The sequence below is a fragment of the Ursus maritimus genome, unplaced genomic scaffold (assembly GCF_017311325.1).
Source record: "Ursus maritimus isolate PB19 unplaced genomic scaffold, ASM1731132v1 scaffold_34, whole genome shotgun sequence".
In the NCBI taxonomy this organism is placed as follows: Eukaryota; Metazoa; Chordata; class Mammalia; order Carnivora; family Ursidae; genus Ursus; species Ursus maritimus.
In genome coordinates, this window is record NW_024426008.1 from 3820660 (window position 1) to 3838698 (window position 18039).

At 44.0% G+C, this 18039-nt stretch overlaps 1 long non-coding RNA gene across 3 annotated transcripts in view; it reads right to left on the reverse strand.

Moving 5' to 3' along the window:
* Nucleotides 1-4330: 4330 nt before the first annotated feature.
* Nucleotides 4331-18039, reverse strand: part of LOC103667642 — a 62188-nt gene continuing 48479 nt past the window's right edge. Inside the window, exons 1-5 of one of the 3 annotated variants that reach the window (XR_005831822.1) lie at nucleotides 6243-6492; nucleotides 6014-6117; nucleotides 5745-5868; nucleotides 4871-4958; nucleotides 4331-4690 (exon numbers count right to left, since the gene is read on the reverse strand). This is a non-coding gene — a long non-coding RNA (uncharacterized LOC103667642). Of the gene's footprint in view, nucleotides 4691-4870; nucleotides 4959-5071; nucleotides 5172-5744; nucleotides 5869-6013; nucleotides 6118-6242; nucleotides 6493-18039 lie in introns of those variants that run through there. The other 2 variants (XR_005831823.1, XR_569803.2) reach the window with 2 other exon arrangements.

Below are 18039 nucleotides of genomic sequence, written 5' to 3' on the forward strand. Positions count from 1 at the left end.
AGATGGCCCTTGTCCACACCCTCTGACCCAAGACTCCAAGGGGCGTGGAAGGAGGAGAGCTGTTGGTTTCCTCTTCCCAGACCTCCATGTCGGGCGCCCACCTATTTATAGGTGTGTGGTCAACCCCAAAGAAATAACAAGTGGTGTTCGTGGTTTTAGTCCTCTTATTCATAAAGGTTGGGAGCAAGCACTTGCAAAGGAATTTAACACGCTTGGGAAGAAGAGGCACACAACTGAGAACTGCACCGACCCCCCACCTCTACCTGTGCCCCGAACATGCCTTTTTAGGGAGCTCCATGGCTAGGGGATGCCATGGTGCAGGGTGACCACGGGATGGGATGCCTGACCTAATCCATTCATTGAACAAACATTTATTCTACATCTGCCATACGGCAGGTCTGCCGTGCTGGCTTTTCGAGTGCTCAGTTTTCTCACCAAATCATGGAAGCGTCTGATTCCCAAGTATGCAGCAATAACGGGGCCAGGGATGACACAAAGTTGTGTGGGTTGTGTACTGCACAAGGGCACCCAACGAAGGAGTTAAGTAGGAACTGAAATGCAGCCCGTGACCCTTTTGCGAAGCCAGGCACCCATGGGGCCGCATCTGCCCAAAGGGTGCCCCTTTCCCTACGGCACAAAAAAAGCATTTTCTAGTCAAACGGGGGTCCTGTGCAGGCGAGATGACGTGTGGTCAGGTATCAACAGGCCAGTGTAACCTACAACTAGCTCTATCAATGACAGATGATGTAAGAATGGATGAATTTCTTGATCTGCCATTGCCTCAGTCTGCCCATCTGTCAAATGGAGACAATAATGCTTCTCCATGTTTATGCCTTGTTTTAGGAGAAGACTCAGCTCGCTAGAAAGAAAGTCCTCAAAGGATGTAATGTTTATATTAAATATTAGACCTCATTTCCTTCCTTTGTCCCAAGGGAGGGGGCTTAGTAGCTATGGATCATTCTCTGACCAGAGAGGAAAATAAATCTACTTTGTAGCCCCTGCCGAGGAAAGTAATGGAAGCTCTTCTTCCACTAGTCCTGCAACGCTCATGAGAAAGACCCTGCTGGGCACCAGCTACAGCTAAACCCCTATTCGGGGCCCAACAGAAACTTCAGATCAATTCTTCCTCAAATGTCCTCCCAAACTTGATATGGAAACAAAGCTCAAAAACAAGGCTACTAACCAATTTTTGCAAAGAGATGGAAAACACCAGACTTTCCTCCCTTCCTTGAGGGCAGACTCTGTGCCTTTCTCATTCTTGAGTTTCTCGGGGCCTGAATTCAACAGTGCGATTGCTCGACCAATATTTGTCGCCCTGGGCGGAGTGGCCCAACATGTGCTTCCAAGTGCTTGATCCTGCCCTTCAGGGGAGAGATGTGGATTTAGATTAGGGTTAGCAGGGCCCTGACTCATGCATACGAAATCATCCCATTCGGTTGGACCTGCAGAAAAGGCTCGTCAATTCCCATCTCCGGGAACTTACCTTATCTAACCTAGATCTTGCATGTTCTTTCTCCAGCGTTAATGAAATCAGAGAACACAAGGATGAAGAAGTTCTTTTTCTTAAGACTTGATTTATTTAGAAAGAGAGCACAAAAGTGGGGGAAGGGGCAGAGGGAGAGAGGGAGGGAGCATCTCAAGCAGACTCCATGCTCAGCGGGGCTCGATCCCATGACCCTGAGATCATGACCTGAGCAGAAATCAAGAGTCGATGCTTAACAACTAAGCACCCCAGGCACCCCAAGAAGTTCTAATTTAACTATCTTAATATGATACTTCTGAGTTACAGATGAGTTTATCTTTCTAGGTTAAAAAAAAAATCTAAAAATGTCAATGTCATTGGGTCATTCTACGACCTCTTGCACAAAACACGGTGCTTTTGGCCTGAACTTCTTTTTGTCTGATTCACAGTTCAACTGTAGACTTTATTTTCAGCCTTGAAAGCCAAAAAATGGCTTGTTTATTATCTCACTTCAAGGAAAGCTGGAGATTTTAGGAGACAGAAATCAACTTCTGGTCTTCAGCTTGAGATCTCCTTTCGGGGGACAGAAACTCATGGTATGAAGTCAAGCTGCACTTCTGTTTTTCTCCTTCATTTCCCTCCAAGAGCTAAGGAAGGGGATTGCAGAGGGAGCTTCTCACAAACAACACTCACCCAGGCTTTAAATGTGTTTACTCTGGTTTCAATAGCATCAATTCCTAGTACACTCTAGAAATAATACTTTGCCACTTAGGGGCTTCACGATTCTCCTGGGCAGATGGTCCTTAGAAATGTCTTTACCGCCACCTTGTGGAATAGAGACAAACTTACAGCTATCCCCTCTTATTCGTGGGCGATAGGTTCCAGTGGAATGGGGGGATGACACACGCCTGAAACCACAAATAATCCTGAACCTGATATATGCTATGCTTTATTCCCAATACATACATACTTATGATCAAGTTTAATTTATAAAATAGGCACGGTAAGAGATTAACAATAACCAAGAATAAAGTGGAACGATTATAAAAGTTATGTGTCTGTGGTCTTTCTCGCTCTCTCTTTCTCTATATATATCTTATTGTACTGTACTCACCGTTCTGGTGCTGATGTGAGATGATAAAATGCCAGCACAATGGGATGAAGTAAGATGAATAACGTAGGCCTTGTGACGTAGCATTAGGCTACTTTGACCTTTTGATTATACCTTAGAAGGGGGACCTTCTGCTTCCAGACCCTGGCTGACCATGGGTCACTGAAACCATGCAAGTCGACACTGCAGATAAGGGGCGCCTGGGTGGCTCAGTGGGTTAAGCATCTGCCTTTGACTCAGGTCATGATCTCAAGGGTCCTGGGATCGAGTCCCACGTCAGGTTTCCTGGGCTCCCTGCTCTGCAGGAAGTCTGCTTCTCTCTCTCTCCTGCCTCTCACCCCTGCTCATGCTCTCTCTCTCAAACAAATAAATAAAATCTCAAAAAAAGAGAGAAGATAAGGGCTGGACTACCGTGTTTGTAAAAGCCCGTTCTGTTCCATTTTTTGTCACACTTGAATTTTTTTTCTCATTTTTGATCACTTTTTCTTTTCTGGGAAGGAGTCTCCGCTGCTCGTGTTCCAGGAGCATCTCGCACCTGGCAGGGAAAAAACAACCCTGCTGTCTTCACGTCCTGTCACTCTCGGTCAAACGGAGCTATGACACACAGAGAGCGAAAACTTCCATTCCCTGGAAAGCTTTTAAGCTTCACAGACAGTGCCAGGAATTGAACCATAATCTTAAATAATTATATTTACAAGAAAGGGCCTGCCCATAATCTTCCCCAAAAATAATATTACTCACATATGTTTTGTATAGAAATCCACATACATTGGCTTAGCCATGTTTGCATTCTGATCTTAGACTAGAAAATTAGCCTGACCTAACAGAAGTGTTTAAAATTGCCTGCCCTACAATATATCACATCATTTGCTTTCGGTGCAAAGCGCGGTCTGGTTTATTTTCCATTGCATTTTCCTGTCGCAAAGACACTTCTGTAGCTGTGTAGATCTCTATAGATGGCTCCGAGGGAAGGGCGTAGAAGGAAGGCTAGCCCCGTGTTTGGATAAACACATCTATCTGTTTTACCTCAGACTGAACTCTCTCGTCGTGGGAAAAGCTGAAGTCTGCTAAATACACACCAACATTTTTAAAAATCTTGACTATAAGCAATGTCTCTGTTTTTAAAAAATTATGTAACATTTTCACTTGGAAGAAGCTGGTTTTGTATAATTCCTTTTAACAGCTACTATTTCCAGGACCCGAGTAGGTAATTCACACAACTGTAGCTTTGACTTCAACCACCACAACCATGAACTCTACAACATGGACATTGCCTCTGAACAGACAAAATCTAGGAAGCAGCTAGAACCATCTTGCAGCGAAGCTCCTTCTTTTGTGAAACCTACTTTCATTTACTGGAAGGAAGACTTGACTGTAGTCAGGGCTGTGACTTTCCACAGCACAATTCCCTTGATGTGGTCTAAGAGAGTCTGGAGTTGAAAGTTCAGGAGAGGAGGGAGGGAAGGATGTGAGGCTCTCTCAGGAATGCTCAGGGATCTGGTAATACTGATACCTGAATATTTGGGAGGGGGGAAAGAAAGGTGTGACACAAGGCAGGGCCAGAAAGGGAGCCAAGCTGAGCCCTTTTCCCAGTGTTGGTCAAGAGCCCTGTTAAGTTCCGATCTCGAGTTTTCAGAGTAATGTCAAAGCTGGAAGGGGACATAACACATCCAAAATCCCAGGAATAGAAGAAGGAACACAAGGAAAATAAGGTTAAAGAGAATAGCAGGTTGAACAATCAAATGCTTTCTTAGTACTATGTGATAGGCTTTATTTTTTTATCTCTTGAAGTCCTCAAGAAGAGAAATGAAAGAGAATCCAAGTGGAAGTGAAAAAAAGATCCAGGAGCTCTTTCTGAGGAAAGAAGTGAAATCAGTCTCCAGATATTGGCTCTGAATGTGTGAGGAGCACTGGTACTGTTCCCCAAAGCAGTCAGCGATCCCAGGCTGGGGGAGCGGGGGGGATTGCACTTCCGGGCTCCCGGCTGGTAGGGTGGGGCCACGTGGCTTGTGTTGGTCAATGAGTAGACAGCAGAAATGACGTGTACCACTTCCGGGACAGAACACTGCACTGCGGATGGAAGACTCAGCGTTCTCTGCTCCCTGTGGCACAGTGGCCTGCAATTCAAGAGGGTCGCTGCTTAGCCATCCTGGGTCTCTGAGACAGTGCCACGAGCACAGCCGCTTGGTCCGACCATGTGATGTCGGTGAGCAGCAAACCTTCATGGTTCTAGCCACTAGAATCATGGGGATGGTTGTTACTGCAGCATATCAGAGGCCATCCTGACTGATACACACCTGCAGTAGGGAGGCAGGACACTTGTTTCTTTGAAGTGGACGGGAGAGCGTGACGTGGTCCTTATGTCCAGACAACGAGCACCTGAAGCTTGTAGAGGAAAGACAAGGAGGGCATTGGCCAGTGTGAGAAAACCTTACCTTTAAAAGAAGTTTTCTGCCTCCTCAAAGGAAGATTGGATTCGCCTTCCAGGCAATTGTTACCTTATTTTAAGAAAAACCCCAAAATATGCCCTTTGGTTACATTAATACAAATCAACAACAGTCCCAATGGTCGTTAGGGGAGGACAAAAAAATACCCTCTAATTTAACTCAGCACTTTGAGGAGAGGAAGTTAAGCCTTGATTTGGAAATGTCGATTGCCACACAGAATTGAGTCAGAGTTGTGACTCAGAGGCTTTCTTGCTTTCCTGAGTAAGAGAAACTTAATACTTTCTCTCTGTCTCCCTCCAACATGGCTGGAGGGTGGAGGTGAAATGCAGCAGCTGAGAAAGACCTAAGGAGAGTAGGGGTCCCTGGGCTTGAGGAGAGGCACTGCTGGGAGTGCCACAAGTCACGTACGCTGGTGGTCACGTCAGTTGTTCCTGGGCCTGAGAAGGACCTGACCTCTGTTTTGAAGGAAGTGTGAGGAAAACTCTGCACTTGAGATGCAGTGGTCGGGACATCAGCACCGTCACCCCCCTAACATTAGAGGAGCGGTAGTGACATCAGCCAGAGGAAGGAGGAAGGCCCACTGCCCTTCAGCCAAAGATGGCCATTGAGAGAGACACAGGGAGGGATGCCAAGAAGACTGGAGGAAAGGAGTAAGGAATTTGATCCCAACACACGTTAATACCGGTGTTGGTGCCGATGATCGCAAACACCAAGTAATACCTACTATGTGCAGGTTGCGGTCCTCAGCAAACATACACACACGTGTCACGTGATGACAGCTACACGAGAGACTCTCAGAAAGAAGTTGGGCCCACTGGGGTACGCGGTGCATTCAGATTTCTATATTTCTACAGCAGAGAGGGACCAGGGGAAAAGGGGTTAATGACCACATTTGTTCAGTAAAAGCTGGAAGTATGTAGACGTGCCACATCCAATTGTTTGGAAGGATGCTTCTTCCATAACACAATTAGCTAACACTTCGGAAGCACCTACTGTGTGCCAGACGCCATCGGTCATGCACTTGAATCCCCTACTCAGTGCCAGGCCTGTGAGGAGCACAGCAGACGACAGCGAACATGGCGGGTCGAGTCCTTGTCCTGATGGAGACAGAAAATAAACAGGAAAGCGAGTTAGTTCATTAGTTCGTTACGATGTATTATAACTATTGTAATTATGATATGTTATAACATATATTATGATATGCGTTATCACAGAAACCAACACCAGCAGAGGACGACAGGGGTGCCCTGGAGAGCGAGCTTCAAACCCAGCGTCTCTGAGGCCATGACTCTCCTGCTGACCCACAAGGGAAAAGAAAACCCCAAAGATGCTGGGGGTGCTCCTAGGCTCAGAGCCTTCTCCTGCAGGACAGCACTCAGGCCACGGAGGAATGAAGCCCTTCCAGGGCGGGGCTTAGGGAGGAAGGCCAGAGAGGATGACTTCGACTCTGACTTTAGCACCACCCGCGGGAAGCCTTTGAAGAGATTCAAGTAGGAAAGTAAAATGACCTCATTTACATTTTCAAAATGTAAGGGCCGCTAGAGGGAACTCACATTTCCTGAGCTTGCATTTTGTGCCCAACGATTCTAGGCCCTCTGGCTTGTCTAATTTACTCCTCACAACAAGCCCAGGAAGTAAGCTACCAGTCCCACTTTGCAAATGATGACTTGGTTTGCCCGAGATGATGCAGCCCGAGGGGCCCCTGCACGGTGTAGAGTTCGCTCAGTGAACTGGCCACCAGATTTCCTTCCCAGAGGGAGCTTAGGGCTGTGCTCCCAACAAGGGAGACTCCTGAGGGGCCCCTAGGAGCAAAGCAAGGCACCCGACATCCACAGGTGCACCTGGTATCATCTGCAGACAAAGTAGACAATATGCTGTGCTCGTTTCTTCAATGCTCATTGCTAGTAAAATACACATTCATGCAGGTGTCACTGAATTTACTGTATCCTCGTGCGCTTTGCATCTTCTCAAGCAACAGAGATCCAAAGAACGGGCACAAGCACATGGGTCCATTAAAATGCCTGATGTTTAAAAGGCGTCCTCGTTCTACAATCACTGAGGAACCACTGGCTTTCTTATTTTTTTTTTAAGATTTATTTACTTATTTTAGAGAGAGAGCATGCAGGGCAGGGGGGCAGAGGGAGAGGGAGAGACGGAATCTCCGGCAGATTCCCCGCTGAATGGGGAACCTGATGCAGGGCTCAGTCTTGCACCCCTGAGATCATGACCTGAGCCGAAATCAAGAGTCAGATGCTTAACTGACCGAGCCACCCAGGCGCCCCAGAACCACTGGTTTTAAACAACAGTTTCATGATCCCGTTCTGAGAAAGCTGGAACTCAGGGTGTGGCCAGGGTCCTGGCCACCAGGGTGGGGATGAGAACTCCTTCACAAAGCCACCTGCCACTCCTGTTTCACACATCACTGCAGTTCCATTACCTGGGTACATGCGAGTCACCCCACCTTTGAATATCCTGTCCTCGCACCGCGTAACGTCGACATACACATATATGCACAGTCCTACATACGGGTTCGTCCAAAAGGCAGATCTTGAGATGATCAGAAATGAGAAACTTGAAAGAGCACAGACAAGGTCACCCAGAGACAGACCTGCCCATGATAGGCCCATTTGATCGTTAAGGTACCACTTCAGTCTGATTCTTTTATTTCATGCAATTCAGGAGCAAATGCAAGGCTCTCCGTCCTAGCTCCAGCCAGCCCCGTGCACGTGAACGAAAGCAAGACGTTGGTTCACCACACTGCGTGAGTATGTTTAGAGCTTGGCACCAGCAAACTAAGGTTCTCTTTTCCCAGCCCTGTTTGCAAAATAGGTCAAGCCTCTACTGGACCCGGGGTGGAACGCGACCTCGCTAAAACTGCCAACCAGAGGAAGACGTAAGGATTTCAGACCTGAACAAGCTATTGACTTGCTGGTTTTCTTCAGCTACTGTTTGTTGCATTGAGTACTTCCCCGTAACAGGCACCACACTCCGTGTTCATTGTTATTGTCTTTATCCTACACAACAGCCTCTTTAAAGCATTGAGATGTTACTGTCCCTATTTTATGGATGAAGAAACTGAGGCCCACAGAAGTAAAGTGGACCGCCAAGGTAGCTAGCGAGCATCTTAGCCGAGATTTATGGCCAGGTCTATTTTTGAAGCCTATGTATGATTTTATTTTAATTTTTTTTTTAAAGATTTTATGTATTTATTCGACAGAGATAGAGACAGCCAGCCAGAGAGGGAACACAAGCAGGGGGAGTGGGAGAGGAAGAACCAGCTCCTAGCGGAGGAGCCTGATGTGGGGCTCAATCCCAGAACGCCAGGATCACGCCCTGAGCCGAAGGCAGACGCTTAACCGCTGTGCCACCCAGGCGCCCCTATTTTAATTTTTTTAAGATTTTATTGATGTATTTGAGAGAGAAAGAGCATGCAAGAGAGAGCATGAGCAGGAGGGGAAGGGCAGAGGGAGAGGGAGAAGCAGACTCCCCACTGGGCAGGGAGCCCAATGTGGGGCTCAATGAGGGGCTTGAACCCAGAACCCTAAGATCATGACCTAAGTTGAAGGCAGACGCTTAACCGACTGAGCCACCCAGGCGCCCCTGAAGCCTACCTATTACTTTAATCACTCCATTCTACCTGACTCCTTCCCAAAAACGTCAGCCATGTGATTTAGAGCATTGTAGAATATTTTATGACCTTTTATAAAAATTGCTTATCTAGAAATGGTGACTAATAGTGTCATCTTCTAATAAAGGAACATAGTAAACATCACCTAAAGCTGAAATAGCTATCTTCATTTTACCGAATAAGTAGACATCTATAGTAATAAATGCACAATTATATGAATATTTGTCAAGTTTTTTACTTTCTCAAATTTCGCTCTTGAAACTTTCTAAAGTTAAGAAATTTGTGAAAGTATGTTAAAGCATGCTATTTTTCTCTTTTCTTATAAATTGTATTCAGATAATATCATGCATAAAGAAAATCGCATAGACCATAACACCTCAATGAATCTTTTTAAAAGCTATAAATGTATTATTTTTTTTAAGTAGGCTCCAAGCCCAGGGTGGAGCCCAACGAGGGGCTTGAACTCAAGACCGTGAGATCAAGACCTGAGCTGAGATCAAGAGTTGTACGCTTAACCGACGGAGCCACCCAGGCACCCCCTCAACGAATTTTCATAAAACGAAGCACCCAGATCATGAAACAGAACACAGCCAGCACCGCCAGGGCCCCCTCCTGCCCAGCCCGGTCACAGCTTTCCAAGACTAACTACCAGACTGACTTAATCCCATAGTTTCATTTTGTCTCTCTTTAAATTCCATATGACACAGTGCGCACTCTGCGACTAGAGCATTCCTTCGATACTGTGTGTCTGAAATTCATCCCTGTTGCTGCAAACAGTTGCAGTTCGGTTATTCTCATTGCTGTCTATCCTTACTGCTCTATTGTAGGAAAACAATTCATTCCTCCACTCCACTGCTGCATGGGACCTGCATTATGCCTTGCTTATCCGAAATTCAAATTTTGCTGTGTTTTCTGGCAGCCCTGATCCCGGCCAATGCTTAACCTTGTCGGTAAAAGTGCCTACTTTATTTAAAAAACAAGAACAGGGCCACCTGCCTGGCTCAGCCAGTATAGCCCGTGACTCCATCTCAGAGTCATGAGTTCAAGCCCCATGTGGGGTGTAGAGCCTACTTAATTTTTTAAAAAATTAAAAATAAACCGACTAAAACCATTTGTTAGTAGAAGTTGCATCTACTTAAATAAAATCTACTTAAATAAAAGATTTAACAGTGTTTCAGTTCATCTGAATAACGAGAACAGGAAACTGGTTTATTCAAGAGTATCTCCTCCGGGAAAGTTAAAAAAAAAAAAAAAGTCCACTTTATGTAATGAAGTACATCTTTCAGCTATCTACATTTATTAAATCAACTGAAACAAAGCCAAGTCTTCACTTCACTTTGGACACGTACACAGCTTCAATTGTGTTAATAGTTTGCTTCCAAACACAGAAGTTGTTGTCATAGCAAAGCTTATTATTTGTATGAAGCTTTTTTATTCTCCAAAGCATATTACAAATTACAAATTCGTGAAGTTTCACGACAGCCCTCCACCCCACCCCAGGGCAGAAGGGAATTACTATCCTCATTTTAAACTCAGAATCCCAAAGTCTAGATATGAACCGCTGATCACAGAGTACATTTCAAACCCAAAAGCAAAGATCTTGGCTCCATGCTCCAAACACCAAGCTTATGTCAAAAGGGATAATCCATCTACTGAAAACTACTGCCACTCTGTTTTTCCAACTAAAAATGGGAAAGAAAGTGGTATGGGGAGGGGATGGTCAGGGAAGGCTGAACTTCCAACAAGTGCTTATTTTCATTCAATATAAGCTTCACCAGCAAAGTTTCAGCCTCAGTAAAGTTCCGATTTGTTTTTTGACTCTTTCTTTTTTTTTTAAGATTTATTTATTTATTTTAGAGAGAGAGCTTGAGCAGGAGAAGGTGCAGAGGGAGAGGGTGGGGCAGAGGGAAAGAATCTCAAGCAAACTCTGAGCCAACTGCAAAGCCCCATCCTGGGCTCCAAACAGGGCTCAATGTGGGGTTCGATCTCACAACTCTGCGATCATGACCTGAGCAAAAACCAAGAGCTGGATGCTTAACCAACTGAATCACCCAGGTGCCCCTTGTTTTTTGATTCTAAAAATGGGTACTTATCAAAAATACAAGGCTCAGACAAGCGATATCCACAGAAAGCCAGAAAAATATAAATTCATGAAAATGTAGTGGGGTCCAGAGGAAATGCTAAGATTAAATTGCAAATGATTATTTGCAAGGATATTCTGAAGCAGAGTTCTGCTGTTATCTTCCAATGCGATTACCGAACAAGTCCCGAAAATTACTGACCAAGCACAATAAAGCTGGTCTAAATTTCTCTCTTGACTTTTCCAGCCACAAAAATCTTGGCATTGGGGAACATTTGTCCTAAAATGACTATTGTTCAATCCAGATCCTGATTGGAAGTGAGACTCTGAGGTTCTGTTGGGAACAGCTGGGATATTTTGGGGGAAAACATTCTGATCTAATTCTATATTTGTCTTCAGATATTAACCAATGATTTATGGAACTTTCCTTGACAACTAATATTTAAAGAAATAGAAATTGGGTATTTTCCAGAGCAATTTTCCCTCTGAATTATTCCTTTAGTTCCTCCAGAAAGATCTCCCTCAACTTGCTTACACTAAAGATCTTTGTCCCCAGTTCTACACTTTTTTTCTGTTGAATAAAGGAAAACGGCCATTTAAAACAGAAAAAAACGTAATTATAACCATGATCGGTGGCTCTGTACTGAAAAATAAAACTGTGGGACCTAGAAGACACACAACTGGTGGTAATAAAAGATCGAGTTTAGTTCACAAGTAGGAAAAGTTAAACAAAACACATTGTTTAAATGGAATGAGCCAAAGATATATCATGAGAGCAGAACTCCTTAATGGGTAAGGAAGAAACATTGGCAGAAAGCCGAAAATTAAAGAGCGAGAGATTTCTTTAATGACTGTCTTTACACAATGGTCAACGGCAATCCTACATGGACACATTAAAATAAATTTATCTTGTTAAGTAGAGTTGTTTAGCTGAAAAAGGGATTCTTAAGAAGTCAATTCATGACATGCCTTCAAGCCCATGAAAAGCTTGAAAGGTTCTTCTTTACCCCACAAAACTGGTCATCCTCCCATGACCCCCCCCCCCATCTTCCTCCTCTTAGTGTATAACCGCCCATTTCCACATGTCACAAGCCTAGGAATCATTGTTAATTCTGTCTTCATTCCCCTCTTTATTTAATCCATTACCAAACTCTATCCTTTCTCTCTCTAAGTTGTACTATAAATCCATCCACCCTTCCCCATCCTGACCCACACCACCCCTGCTCCAGCCCCTAGGGATGGCCTCAGGGCAGCCCCCAGTGCTCTTTCCGCTTCCATGCCTGCCCAGCAGCTGTCTCTGCTCCGGGCAGCAGACAGGGTACCTTTTAAATTCTTGTTACTGGATCATATTGCTTCCTGACCATTTTTTTAATTAAAAAACAAAACAAAAACTCTTTCATCAAACTTCTTAGTACAGCCCACGAGGAATTGCAACTAGCGTCATCTTGGCACATAGGAAGTGTTCAAGACACATCTGTAGGGGGCGCCTGAGTGGCTCAGTCTGTTAAGAGTCTGACTCTTGGTTTCAGCTCAGGTCAGGGTCTCAGCGTTGTGAGGTCAAACCCCACGTCAGGCTCTGAACTGGGCATGGGGTAGGCTTGAGATTCCCTCTCTCCCTCTCCCTCTGCTTCCTACCCTTGCTCATGTGAGCATTCTCTCTCTCTCTCTGTCTCTCTCAAATAAATAAATAAAATATTTAAATATATATGTACATTTGCTGAATAAATACAATAAAGAAAGATACTTAAGGGAGCCTCCCAAGGAAAGAAGGAGCCCCAGCAAAGTCCTTGCAAAGGAGGGGTGGGGAGGCAGAAAGATGATCTATAAAGGGAATGTTCTAAACAGGTCAGGGCTCCACAACAAGCCATGTATTGCTAAGTCTTTGTGATCGACTTCCAGAGAGGTTCCTGGATGACGCATCTGCTTGCTCTCCCCCACACACACACTTCCCAATCCACCTTCTGGTTCCATCTCTTCCAGGCAGCCGCTGAGGAATGCGGAGTCTCCTGTGGGTGTCATCAGTCAGTTCTCCAGGGACAGGGGTCTCCCCCTGCCGACTGGCATCGTACATGGGGGGACAGTGATGGCGGGGCAGTTCAGGCTGCCAACACTGTCGAGGCATGAACCTTCGCTGGGTCGCGAATGACTGAGGTAGGACCAAGTGGGTCTCAAAATTAGCAGAAGCTGGACCCAGAACACTTATAAAGAAGAATCATAGGAGAATGCACCAATGAAGAAGAGAGTCCAGAAACTATCCAGAAGACATTTCCTTGGCTACACACACCTTCCCTAATCCACACCGAGACAGAATTAGACGATAACCTAGGACCATATCACCTACTATTTGCTATCTGTTCTTCAATAACGCACAAATTATCTTACAGACCCCTCAAAACATCCAAATATTCAACAGACGTACATATTCTGGACGTATGGAAACCCTCTACCCAAGGAAAAAGAGAAAGGGAAAAAAAAACCCAAGTACTTAATGAAACATCTTTATCCGTGAAACTATAAGGGCAAATGGTTTAACCCACTGCAAAATTCATTGCCAAACCCAAGACAAACACTCATGTCTGAGGATTTCAATGCAAATACCCTCATTTGATTTTTACACAGAACCCCATGACGACAGCATCCCTGCACCTTTGGAAAATGCTAACTCTTCCTAATGGATCTCTTTCACTTAAGGTAGAGAATTAGCACTGTTTTAAATCTTCCACTTGGACTGTCACGGTCTTTATTCAAGGATTTAAGCCTAAGCTATTAACTCAGGCTTCAGAACACCAGTCTGAAAGATGGGAAACAGAAACATGCTTTCTATATTAACATATCTCAACTAGAGAAGAGGAAAACATATCAAGTGTGATACCCACCCTAGTTAGCCTTTTATTTACTGAGCCTTACTGCACCTTAAACTATAATCACCTCAAAAAAATGAATGCTAGTGTTATGTTTCTCTGCTTTATTTCCTTCAAATAAATAATTATATGGATCAACTATTTCAGAAGACCTGTAACATCAAGTTACTTTTTCTTTATGCAACATGTGAATATCATCCAAATTTTAAGTGACCTTATTAATCATATTATTAAATTGGAGGGCTTTGAGGGAGAGGCTTGAATAGGAAATGTTTCGTCCTTTGAAAAAGATGGCAGTTTGTTTAATATCAAGCCAGGCTTGATATTAATAAACTCACTTTCCAAACTATTAACAAGGAATAGTATGACTATTTCACATACACACAGCTCATTAAACCGGTTGATTAAACAGAGCAACTTCATTCCCATCCCACATGAAAGTAGCAAAAGGTTGCCCAAAAGATAAAAATTCATCTCGCTTATTTTTATCTTCCTCATCTTTTCCCTTTAAAGTCTGCACACACCTTCCTGTCACATTGTTCTCCCGTTGCTCCCTAAGGAAGTTCCACTTCTCCCTCACACATGAGAGGAAAAAGTAACTTTTCACTTTATTGTAACTAAAAGTTGCATGTACTTTACAACTTACAAAACCCTGCTTATCTGAGTTTGCCCTCATTTAAGATAGTTGTTGATGAAGGTCAAGAACAATTGCATACTGGCAATTTCCTAGTATCTTTCACTGGGTCCTTACTAGCACCTGTGAGGAAGATATGATTATTCCTGTTTCACTATTTAACCTTAGGTTCAGAAAAGTTAAGACATTGGCACAAAACATACAGGAAGTACATGCCCCATATTTTAGGACCCAGGTCTACCGATTCCAAATTATTTTTCCCACTAAAATGTGTTAAATGCAACACATAGCTCAGGGCTCTTGAAGTGTCTTGTGCAGAATGTCCAGTTTCTTAAACAATCTCTTTTCCCTGCACCGCCGGAGGTATTCTAAGAAGAAGATTCAAGCCCAAGAACCACTAAGATTCCCTTTGTTTTAAGTTTTGGGAAACAAGAATGAGGGAAGGGGAAAGAGAAGCAAAAGGAACACGAAGGTTCCTATTGTGATCTTGATCGGCTGGGCCGTCAATCCCGCCCTTATGGGTGGAATCAACACGTGGAACTCCGTGCATTCCCTGACGTCTGCTTTCCCTTCAAAGTGTTTCCCTTTCCAAAAATGGATTGTTGTAGAACTGATGTAAAGACACGGTCGGTTCTTCAAAGGAAAAACAAACAAACAAACAAACACAGCATCATCTAATTCATAACCTGGATCAAGCCACTGTGATCTTCATTCAAAACAAATTCTCATCGATCTTGACCCACACACGCCGCTGGTCCCAGCAACACACCAATGGCTTCAGAGCCAGCTCGCTCTCCCAAGAATTGAGACTCACGGAGTAACAAGCACATAAAATGGAACCTTCAGGAATAGAACATCATAGATCTGAATCAATCTGCCACTCTCCTCAAACCTCGTCCAAACCCTCAGCCCCTTCTCCATCCCATCTGCTGTGATGGACATCTCCGGAAAGAGGAGGAAAAGCTCAGATGCGTCTTGTTTATCCTAACAAAAGACATCCTTGACTAACATGTCATTGCATGAATAACAGAATGTATTCCATTAAGAGATTCCCTGTTCTGAAGACATTTAAAAAGTAACTTAACCTTTCACATCTGGACAGCACATCTCGGAAATGCAATGTGGGGAGAATGTTCCCCAGGAGATGGAAACAAATTTATGATCCCCCACGTTATAGGTGAATAAGGCACAACAGGGAAGAGGGGAAGAGCTGAATCTCTTTGTAAACTAAATTGGAAAAATATGTTCTATAGCGGGAAGGGGGGAGGAGGAGAATAGTAGAGACACATGTACTCACAAAACCTTGAACTTCCCAGGGTTGTTAAAGTGATAGACTCAATGTACAGAGAGGGCAGATAGGTCTGCAAAGGAATCGTGTGAGCACAACGAGTTTTATTTCCAATTTTCATTTTTAAAGACGTGCTTGGTCTAATTTTCTTTCAGACCTGTCTAAACTTTGCGCCTGGAGCCTGGAGAGGAGTACCCAATGTTTATGGCTGGCTAACGTGACTCGGGTGCTCGTATCCACGGAGGATGTTGTCCTGTTTCTTATTTAAGGCACTTGTAATTAATGTGAACTGTCTCTTCTCAGACATGGAAGAACTGGATTCTAAAATTCTCTCCTTTCCTCCCTGTCCCCTCCCCACCCTTTCAGGAGAAATGGGAAACATTTTTCCTGTCATCATAACCTTCTGGATGTTTGAATTGCGTTTTCTGATGAATCTGTTGTTAAGGTTCACGCAGTTGGAGCTCTGGGGTATCGGCACGGCAGGAAGTGATTTTCTAAGATTCATCCCCAGAGAACAAAGATTGGAACACAATAGTGATTTTGTTAATAATATGAAAAGAGATTTTCTACATATAAATCACATCAGCATATGTTTCTAGGTTCAATGTCCATAAGGTTCCAATTTAGACTAGAAAGAAAAAAAACCACACTCAACAATCTCATAGTGTAGATTTGATATGGAACGAGTGAATTTTGGTCAACAAAACCATTCACCTCTAGGGGAAAAAACCCAGGGCAATAAGTGGACTAAACCCAAACTATTCTTAGGGCAAATGGTGAAAATATTTTCAAAGAAAACTCTTGAAAAAATAACATAAGAATTCTCCTATAAAACACCAGTCTTAGACTCATGCTAACTTGTAATGAGTTTAACATTTAATAATACAGGGGCGCCTGAGTGGCTCAGTTCTTAAGTGTCTGCCTGTGGCCCAGGGCGTGATCGCCAGGTCCTGGGATCGAGCCCCGCATCAGGCTCCCTGCTCTGCTGGGAGTCTGCTTCTTCCTCTCCCGCTCCCCCTGCTTATGTTCCCTCTCTCACTGGCTGTGTCTCTCTCTGTCAAATAAATAAATAAAACCTTTTAAAAAATGTAATAATACATTTCTAGATAGTTGTTTTACCAAAATTTCCCAGGCCAAATGTCCACAGATAATGCTTTCCTTGCTTTTCAATCAAAGAAGGGAGAAAAGGGGGGGAAAAAAAGTCTGGTAGCTAGACTTCTTCGAATTGTTTCTGAAAAAAATTTAAGCAGCTCTGAAGTGACGAGAGCTGAACATGCATCGGGAGCCTAGTAAGTGTCCGAGACCAACAGGGCCCCTCCTGCCCCTAAGAAATTCACAGTCTAGCAGGAGAAAATGGTACATCAACACTCAGAGTGCAACGTGTTAGTGCTAGCTCCAGGGCCAAACACTCCACCAACAAGTCCGTTCTTACTGTCCTCACTCCCGGGGATAAGGAGATTTGATAATAGCTTCTCTATGCACAAGAAACCCTATCATAGCATTTCATGCACATTCCACTAAGCCTAGCCTCAACAATTCAGATAGATATAATTCTATTTCACTGATAAGAAATACTAAGCCTCACCTTATACACTGTTGGTAGGAATGTAAACTGCTATAGCCACTATAGAGAAGAGTATGGAGTTTCCCCAAAAAATTAAAAATTGAACTACCAGGGCCTCTGGATGGCTCAGTCAGTTAAGCACTCAACTCTTGGTTTTGGCTCAGGTCATGATCTTGGGGTCCTGGGATCAAGCCCTGAGACAGGGTCCCCACTCAGCAGAGCGTCCACTTGTCTCCCTCTCCTTCTGTCCCTCTCTCTCTTAAATAAATACATATTTAATAATAATAATAATAAAACTGAACTACCATATGATCCAGAAATCCCTCTTCTGTGTATTTATCCAAAAGAAATGAAATCACTATCTTGAAGCGAAATCTGCACCCCATGTTCATTGCAGCATTGTTCACACAAGCCAAGACTTGGAGACAGCCTAAGTGTCCATCCACAGATGAATGGATAAAAAAGACGTGGTATATACACACTGGAATATTATTCAGTCATTAAAAAGAAGGAAATCTGCCTTTTCTAACATGGATGGGCCTTGAGGGCATTGTTCAAAGTAGAATAAGTCAGAGAAAGACAAATACTGTTAGATCCTACTTGTACGTGAAATCTAAAACAGTCAAATTCACAGAAGCAAAGAGTAGAATCAGGAGCTTGAAGGTGGGGGAGATGTTAATCAAAGCTTAAAGTTATAAGATGAAAAAGCTCCAGGGATCTAACGTAGAGCCTAGTGACTCCAGTTCACAATACCATGTTATATACTTGAAAGTTACTAAGAAAGTAGACCTTAGGGGCGCCTGGGTGGCGCAGTCCTTAAGCGTCTGCCTTCAGCTCAGGGCGTGATCCCGGCGTTCTGGGATCGAGCCCCACATCAGACTCCTCCGCTGGGAGCCTGCTTCTTCCTCTCCCACTCCCCCTGCTTGTGTTCCCTCTCTCGCTGGCTGTCTCTCTCTGTCAAATA